General features: G+C 56.1%; 1 long non-coding RNA gene across 4 annotated transcripts; it reads left to right on the forward strand.

Annotated features, from left to right (window-relative positions):
• The first annotated feature begins 19 nt into the window (after positions 1–19).
• LOC139040135 (uncharacterized) lies at positions 20–8,379 on the forward strand. Of its 4 annotated transcripts, none has more exons than XR_011494055.1 (4): positions 20–4,093; positions 4,756–4,806; positions 5,151–5,340; positions 5,439–8,379. It is a non-coding gene; the product is annotated as an uncharacterized lncRNA (long non-coding RNA). The 4 variants fall into 4 exon arrangements; XR_011494056.1 differs by having other exon boundaries at positions 21–4,093; positions 5,634–8,379; XR_011494054.1 differs by having other exon boundaries at positions 117–4,093; positions 5,151–8,379.
• The last annotated feature ends 541 nt before the right edge of the window (positions 8,380–8,920 follow it).

An 8,920-nucleotide genomic window follows, 5' to 3' on the forward strand; every position in this document is an offset into this window, starting at 1 on the left:
GGCACTTCCGGTCACGCGGGGTCGAGCGCGGCTCCCGCAGGGGGCGTGCGTGGGGGCAAAGGAAGCTCCGCGCGTGCGGGGGAGCCTTCGGCCCCGGCCCGCCCCGGGGGACTTCAGTGTCCCATGCCTGGGGACCGCAGCGCCCTCTGACCCGAGACCCCAACCCCGGGGACCCCGGTGCCCCCTGCCCCGAGACCCCGGTCCCACCCCTGGGGACCCCATCGCCCCCTGCCTCCAGACCCCAGCCACACCCCTGGGGGCCGCAGCGCCCCCTGCCCCGAGACCCCGGCCCCACCCTGAGGGACCCTGCTGCTCCACCCCTGGGCACCGCAGCTCCCGCTGCCCTGGAGACGCCGGCCCCACCCCTGGGGACCCCGGCGCCCTCTGCCCCTTGAGACGTGCGCGAGGTCCCGCGGCCCTGAGCGCGCGCGCCCCGTCCCGAAACCCGGCTCCCCTTCCTCATCCGACCATGATTCAGGGAGCGGCTGCTGGCTGCCAGACCTGCCCTCGGCACCCTCCCCAGGCCCCACGACGATGGAGGGAGGCGATGACCCCCTACGGGGTCTCGTGGAGGCGTCCCTCTGGCCAGCGTGCTGTGAGACTCAGACGAGGTGGGGCGATCCCTGGCCGCTGATGGATCGCCCAGACTGGAACCAGTGGGCCCGGGGTCCACAGCTCACCGGCCCTGCTTCCTGGGCCACTAGTGCGGGCAGGGCCAACGCTGGGTAAGCGTCGGGGAGGGTACCCCGGAATGGGGGAGGACGAGGACTGAAGGAGCCAGTGGGCCGGGTACCTGAGTGAGTACAATAAGGAGCGCGGATCCCCGGGAGGGACGGGATCAGGACGTGGGGAGGGTCCGCCTCTGGGAAGGGAAGGCAGAAGCCATAGGTGGTCGCTGTCGGAGCTGTGAGAAGGTGAGGTCAGTGGGCTCAGGGGCCACCTGCGGCCCTCCCCCAAATCTGTGTGCATCCACCCCCAGGGAACCCAGCAGAGTCTGATGGTGAGCTCTTGCTGCCACCAAGGTCGCGCCCTTTTTCAGCCTGGGTGCAGCCCCACTCAGGAATGGTGTGGCCCCGCTCCTCCCCCAGCTCCCACCCTATGGATACCATTGCTCTTCTATTTTCTGGAGTGTCCCCAGCCTTGGACCCTCAAGACAGGCAGCAACCTGGCTGGGCCCGGGGCAGGTTCACAGCTTCTCCCCTGCGGAACCTCAACCCCGACCTGGTGGACTTCTCAGGCCCACGGAGGACTCACTCCTCTGACCCGCAGAGGGCTGCAGCTCCCGCCCAAGCCAGCCTTGCCCAGCCCAAAGCGCCAGCCGCCTGCCAACTCCAACATCTCGATGATTGTGTTTGGTTCCTGGTGTTTTAAAAACGGTTTAAAATTAATGACTAACACTTACAAATTGAGAGTCTCTTGTAAAAAGATTTGAAAAATCAGAAGATCTGGCAACACGGAGCCCGTGCTTTGCAGGGCGCCGGTCACAGGGGCTGCGAAGTGACCAGCCCCTGTGGATGAGGCTGGACTGTGCCTCTCCCTTTAATGCCGGCTTCTGCATGGCGCCTCCTGTCTGGTCCTTTGAGTCTCTACGATTTGGAGCCCCAGACGGTATCTTAGACAGTTCTCTACCCTTCCCCCCAAAATGGTTCCAATAAGAGGATCTGAATGCAGGGTAACTAACAAGAGGAGGCCAGGTGAAGGCCAGTACCAGGAGTGGGGGCACCAGAGACTAGCCCCTGGGCCTGAAGGGGTGGGGCAGGGATGGAGAGGGCTGGAGGAGTGGAGATGGGGTCACCCGGTGGGAGCTGTGATTGTGGGGGAGGAGTGTGACTACCCCGCCGCTCTCCCCCACCCCATCCTGTCAGCACTGTCCACTGGCCAATCCTCATCCTAATCTGGAGGCCAAGGGAGCCCAGGGGATGTGGTCACAGCCAGAGCCTAGAGCCAGGTAGACAACAATTGGGGGGCCAGGTGGGGACAGGGAAGCACCAACTCCATCCCTGCCTTAGAACCTTCCACCTTGTCAGACAGGGACCCCACGTCACCCCAGCATCTCCTCAGATCTCCTCTTGGCCTGTCCCCACCTGATACCTAACCCAGGACCCGGTTTCTTCCCCTCTCTTCTCTGCAGAGGTTTTCGAAGGCACCAGGCTCGCCCCTCAACAGGACCTGCCCTCCATGAGGTTGTCTCTGCCCAAATCTCCCCCTCAGCTGACTGCAGTCCTCCAGAGGCCAAGCAGAGAGCTGCTACCCGTGGGCCCCTTGGTTTCCTCCCCTCTCGAAGGGTCTCCTTCCCACGGCCCCTGGGAGCCTGTCTTTCCTCTGGTCCTGTGACAGGCAGAATCCCCAAACCTCATCCCGCCCAGGTCACTGAGTGATACAGGCATGCGGAGGCCCCACGCTCTGCCCAGTTCAGTGTCTCCCAGGTCAGTGTGAGGCTTGACCTCCCCACACCAGGTGTCCCCTCCCCTGTCCCACAGCTGTGACTTCAGGAGCAAGATGCACTCAGGTAGACCACACACTGTTCTGTGAGAATGAAACCCAAGCCGCTTGCTAGGAGCCCCATATCTGTGTTTATTTTACATCAAATACATATGATTCCCCGCTTTTGTGACCCCACCTGACCCCGTTCCTTCCGGGTCTGCTCTCCACCGGACCCGGGTTGCATGCTTGAGTGTGGGCCTTGCCAACGGCCTCAGACTGGCTGAGCCTCTGCAGATGACCCTCCCCTGGGCCCGACGTTGCCTTTGTACCTACTCGGGGTAGTGCTAGGCTGTCCCAAATGGGCCACACCTGGGCCTCTCAAGTCCTAAAGTCAGCTGGCCTTGACCCTTCCAGCCACCTAAGTGCGGAGCTCCCAGGGTCAGGGCTGGCTGCCCCAGGCACCTGTGGGCTTGGCCCCTGATGGGTGGGCCTCCCTTCACACGGTGCTGGAGAGCAGGGGAGCCTGGTTCAGCCTTGACTCTCCCTCTATCCCTCCCCTTTACTCCCTCCTGCAGCCATGTTCCGGAAAGTGCCGTGTGCTTGACTGCTTGGGTCTTGGGAATCTCACAGTCCTGCCAAGGCCTGGCCACTGGCCCTCCCTGGCTGCCCCTTCCCGGGGGTTCTCAGGTCCTCAGCAACATACCTCACTCCCTCCGTGGCCAGCAGCCTGATCCCTGCTTTTCCTCGGTTCTCATTGGGGATTCTTGATCGGGGTGTGTGCTCACTCGTTCCCACGCAGCGTGTGCCTCTCACACCCATCGAGTGCTGGGCCCCGTGCTCACTCCAGGGGTTCCTGCGGAGCTCAGGCCCTGCTGTCTAATCAGCGGGGAGGGCCAGGGAGATGGACGCCTTCCTGTGGGGTCCCGCGGCTCACCAGGCCCTAAGACTCGTGTGTAGAGGGGTGTGAGAACCCGATGGGGGGCAGAAGGGCTGCGGATTGAGGCATGAAAGCTGATGGGCGATCCCAGTGCTCTTGGGGGGGAGAGGTTAGCAGGGGTGGGGACAGGCAAGAGCAAAATGGAGCAGGCCACCAGGGCTCCCTGCGTTCCCAGGACTGCCTGTGGTGAGGGCAGGCTCAGCTGAGGCACCAGCCCCACCCACAGGGAGACGCCATTCAGGGCCGCGTACCACGCGGGCTCCCAGAACTCAAAATTACCATCGTGCCTGGCAGTGGCAGAGAGCCCTTTGATAACAAGGGTAAACGCAAAGGTGCCAGTGTTCCATGCTATGGATGATTGGGAGTCGGTGGGATTTGATGCCATTTTTTGACGTTCTGGGCTGGGATCTATCTGTGATCAAGTCCTGCCTCTGCGAGGGACAGCTGATGGGCCAGAAACACGAGGAACGTCAGAGGAAGGGACCCACTCCCACTCGAGGCCTCTGCCAACATGAGGCAGCCCTGGGAGAGAGAGAAGGCGAGTGAGCCTGTATCAGCAGCTGGTGCACCCTCCACCCAGCTGCTTATGAGCCAAGAGGAGAGAGGTGACTGGGAGTGTGTCCCGGAGCAAGGCCTGCCCAGGCCTGTGCACGCTGAGAGAGCAGGAGGCAACAAGAACAAGAAAAACACCCAAACTGGACATCGCCACTCAGCCCAGCCAGCGACTGACCTGTTAGTCAGCAGCTTTTTCCCTCAAGGGCACTCAGAAGGGGCTCCCGAGGTGGGCTGGGCAGAGGGGAGCAGCAGCCCCTCCCAGACACAAGGGCTCGCCTCGGTTTGAGCTCCTCCTGCCCCGTGCTGCCTGGGGCAGGGGACAGCAGTGAGGGACTTGGGGCCTCCAGGGCTGGAGGAGGGCAGGTCCCAAAGTCCCAACTGTGAGGAGCACCCTGAGAGCCAGGAACTGAGGGAAGCAGAAATGGGACAGGTGGCATTTCCGCCACGCCTGAAGGACAGCTAGAGCCTGGGACACAGTGGGGCAGGGGAGACCTGGCCGGAGCAGGGGCCTGGAAGTGGGGAGCTTGGGGCAAGACTAGGGGTCTGGAGTCATCTTGGGGCTGGAGCCTCACATCTCAGTGGAGGGCCCGTGGCAGCAAGCAGCCACCAAAGGCATCAAGCACGTGGGTCATGATTTGCCAAGATGGATGGATGGAGGTGGGGGTGGGGGGGTGCATGGCAGGGGTTCAGGTGGGCAGCAGGAAGCTGTCCAAAGGCTATTGAGGTAACCCAGATGGAAACTGACAAGACTTGAAGGTGACAGTGTCTTAGTCCATTTGGGCTGCTGTCACAAAGACACCAAATGCTTCGCTTAAACAACAAGCATTTCTTTCTCACAGTTCTAGAGGTTGGGAAGTCCAAGATCAAGGCGTTGGCAGATCCATTGTCTGGTGAGTTCGTACCTGGTGCCTTCTTGGTGTGTCCTTATACAGTAGAAAGGGCGAGGAGATCTCTGGGGTCCCTCTCATAAGGGCGCTAATCCCATTCATGAGGGCTCCATTCTCATGACCGAACCACCTCCCAAAGGCCCCACCTCCTAATGTCATCACACTGGGGACTAGGTTTCAACATAGGAATTTGAGGGGACACAAACATTCAGTTCACAGCACAAAGTGACAGAGTTAAGCTGCAGAGATGGGAATTTCTGTCTGAGGAAAATCTGATCACTTTGGGGACATCCCCTGGTTCTGTGATCCTTGACACCGTTATGAAGGACTGTCTGTCGTTCTTCCAGAGAGAGCCTCTCCCTGCCCCAGTCTCTCCCTCGGATTTCTGCATCTGCCCAGGCCCTGAGTCCATCCTTGCCTCCTGCCTGGCAGTGCAGGGCAGCCTAGGGGAAAGGGCGGACAGGAGGAGCAGAGATGACAAGCAGAAAGAAACAGCCAGGAGTGGGGTCTGGCCTGCAGACAGACGAGGCACGAGGGGTGAGAAAGACTCCCTCCTTGACCCAACTTGTTATCTGAACCTCATCTCAATTAGGCCTTGATTTTTTGGCTTCCATGTCTGTCTTTGCATCACCCAGTTTTAGCAAAAATCCCATCAAGTCGGTTTAGCCAGAATCTCCATCCTCGATATTTGATCACCCTCCATATCTGATCGAAGTCTCCCCACACCATCCCCAGGAGAGTTCTGGTCACCCTGGCCTGCCTTCAGCAAGAATCCAGTAGGGTCTGTTTAACCAGAGTCCCCCAAACCCTACCCCTGATGTTTCTCTTAGTGATTTTCCATCCGCTGACTTCCTCCCACCTGCTCCTTGGCTGTGAATCCACACTCGTCCTTGCCGTATGTGGAATTGAGTCCAGTTCTATTCTGAAGTCTCTTTTCCCCTATTGCATTAGATCTTAAATAAAATCTGCTTTAGCCACTTTAATAATCATCTGGCTCTGGTTCTCTTTAACGGTGGCCCTGTGCTGTCTCCCCACGCTGGGCATGTGAGGTCTGGGCGGAGACATCAGTCAGCACTCTGCTGTGCCAGGCTCCTTGCCAGTCCTGGCCTGAGAGCCCAGGAGAAGCCCAGGAGGGCTTTCTTCAGGAGGTGACAGCTGAGCAAGTCCCCAGAGCCAATTGGGAGTGAAGGCAGTGCATGCCAACAGTGGGTCTGTGCGGAGGCGGGGCCAGCCCGAAGACCCTACGCTCCAGCTCCAGCGACGACATCCTGGACCTCACAGAATTCCAAACGCAGCCAGGTGCCTCGTACTTCCCACATCCCCGTGTCCCGGCTGGTGAGCCAAAGGACAGCTGACACACAGAATGAGCCTCATGACAACCAGTGGGCGGACTGACAGCCTCCTCACCACCAGCATCCCCCGTGGAGGGCATGGGAGGAACAGGGCAGATGATACACCTGGTGAACTCTATTTCATGAATACACTTTTTTTTTTTTTTGAGGAAGATTAGCCCTCAGCTAACTACTGCCAGTCCTCCTCTTTTTGCCGAGGAAGCCTGGCCCTGAGCTAACATCCGTGCCCATCTTCCTCCACTTTACATGTGGGATGCCTACCACAGCATGGCTTGCCAAGCAGTGCCATGTCCGCACCCGGGATCCGAACCAGCGAACCCCGGGCCGCCGAGAAGCGGAACGTGCGAACTTGACCGCTGCACCACCGGGCCGGCCCCCATGAATACATTTTTATGTACCCTCCACCAAACTGTTTATAGATATCCGAGTGACATGGAAATTGTATTAATGCAAAAGCATATGGTTTATTTTTTTGGAGACCATTCGATTTCTTATATCTTATTTTGATGTGAGTGTTTAAAACTGCTGACTACTTCTCCAGATGAATGAGAGAAGTCAGTCGAGATTGAGTTCAGCAGTGAGCAACAGGAAAGTCCACCTAGACAGCAGACTGTGCAAACCAAGGTGTGGCCGTCCTCAGGTCAGAGGCATCCTGAGGGCGGTGGTCGAGGGCTGCTCGAGCAGCTCCCCCAGGCCATGGACAACCTAGCCCTCTCCGTTTCTCCCCTCCCCTCCCCTGAGTCAGTCACTCAGCAGCCTCCTAAGCCATCCTGTGAGAGAAAGCATCAAAGAGAAAGTCTCTATGTGAGGTTACCTGGTCTCTAGCATCTCTCTGACACTTGCTCATCTCCCATCTAAACAAAGATAATTTAACAGCATCATTTTGTTTCCATTGTATTCACTTTTTTTTTTTTTTTTTTGCTTGGGAAAGATTGCCCCTGAGCCAATGTGTGTGCCAATCTTCCTCTATTTTATGTGAGATGCTGCCACAGCATGGCTTGACAAGTGATGTTAGGTCCACACCCAAGATCTGAACCTGCGAACCCCGGGCCGCCAAAGCAGAGTGCGCAAACTTAACCACTACACCACCAGGCCAGCCCCTTCATTGTATTCATTTTGACAGCTACCTTCTGTTTGTGTCAGGTGACACTGATTTTCCATTTGCAGTATAGTCATTTGCCGCATCACAATGTTTCGCTGGACAATGGACCGCATGTATGATGGTGGCCCCATAAGATTAGTACCATATAGCCTAGCTGTGTAGTAGGCTGTACCATCTGGGTTCGTATAAGTACTGTGGGAGAGAAAGAAATTTTCCTGTATCCTTTTAGGTTTCTCTGGCTAGTCTAAGAATTAAGTTGACAAGAGACAGATTAACAGGGGAAAAACAAATAATAGTTCAATAACACATATGCATGGGAGAAACCCAGGAAAAATGAGTAACTTGCCAAAATGGCCAAAGCCCTCACCTTAAATAACATCCTCAGCTAAAGACAAAAGAAGATGTTGGGGGTGGGGAGAGTCAGGGACTGCAAAGGGAAGGAAGGCGGGTCCACAGGTAGGAGGAAAGGAGCAAATGTTTGGAAAACAAGTGTTTGGCCACACAGAAACAGAACAGAGAGGGGAGCCCAACAAACAGCTTTTCTAGGTTCCTCCCTATCCACCACCTCGTGTATGTTATGCTAAGGTGATAGCTCACTCCTTGAGACAGGTTTTTTTATCTGAATTCTTTTAGGCAGTTATGGGGAAGTAACCAGAAAAATTTTCCGAGCCTTTTATTTCTTAAAAATAATCAACCTAAATAATCCTCACATTAAACAGGCACGTTTTGGGGTGGCAAATTTTGTTCACCTTCAGTACAATCTATGATGTTTGCACAATGACAAAATTGCCTAATGATGCATTTCTCAGAACGTATCCCCATCTTTAAGCAATGTGTGACTGTATTTAAATCGTCTTTTAAAATAAAGTTAGCTGGATTTCCAGTTTCTGGTCCAACATTGGAAGTCACCACTCCATCATCACAATAAGAAACAAGTGAAAATCAACAATTGGCTTTAGATTCATCAGAGAATTGAGGTCTTAGGGCAAACCACTGTGCCCAAAGTTGGAGAGACAGACGGCAGGTACAGGGAGTCCCAGCTTACTGGAGCAGAAGCCCCCTGGAGCCAGTGCCAGGCAGGGAGACAAACCAGAACTGATGAATGGTTAGAGGCTCAGTGAGAACAAGTCTGAGATTTCAAAACTCCAGTGGGGCCCGGGCTTCGGAAGGCCCTGCACTTTTGTGAGTTTTATCTCCAGGAGCCCTACCAGGTTCTAACAGTGAAAAGCGAAGGAAAAAAACCCTCATGCTTCTGGCAGGAGAAGGGGGAAAGCAACCACTTTTAAATACGTCCAGAGTGCTCTCTTGTTCTTAATAGAGTCTGCTCTCAGAAGAAACTATTTGGGACTGGCACTGTGGCCCAGTGGTTAAGTTCGTGCACTCTGCTTCAGCGGCCCAGGGTTTCACAGTTTGGATCCTGGGTGCAGACATGGCACTGCTCGACAGACCCTGCTGAGGTGGCGTCCCACATGCCACAACTAGAAGGACCTACAACTACAATACACAACGATGTAGCGGGGGGCTTTAGGGTGAAGACGAAAAAAAAAGATTGGCAACAGATGTTAGCTCAGGTGCCAATCTTGAAAAAAAGAAAAGAATTTCTTTTATGAGAGCCTAACCAAGCCAGAGGAAGGGAAATACCTGACTCCAGCACGTGCTGGTC

Source organism: Equus asinus, chromosome 14 (genome assembly GCF_041296235.1).
Source record: "Equus asinus isolate D_3611 breed Donkey chromosome 14, EquAss-T2T_v2, whole genome shotgun sequence".
In the NCBI taxonomy this organism is placed as follows: Eukaryota; Metazoa; Chordata; class Mammalia; order Perissodactyla; family Equidae; genus Equus; species Equus asinus.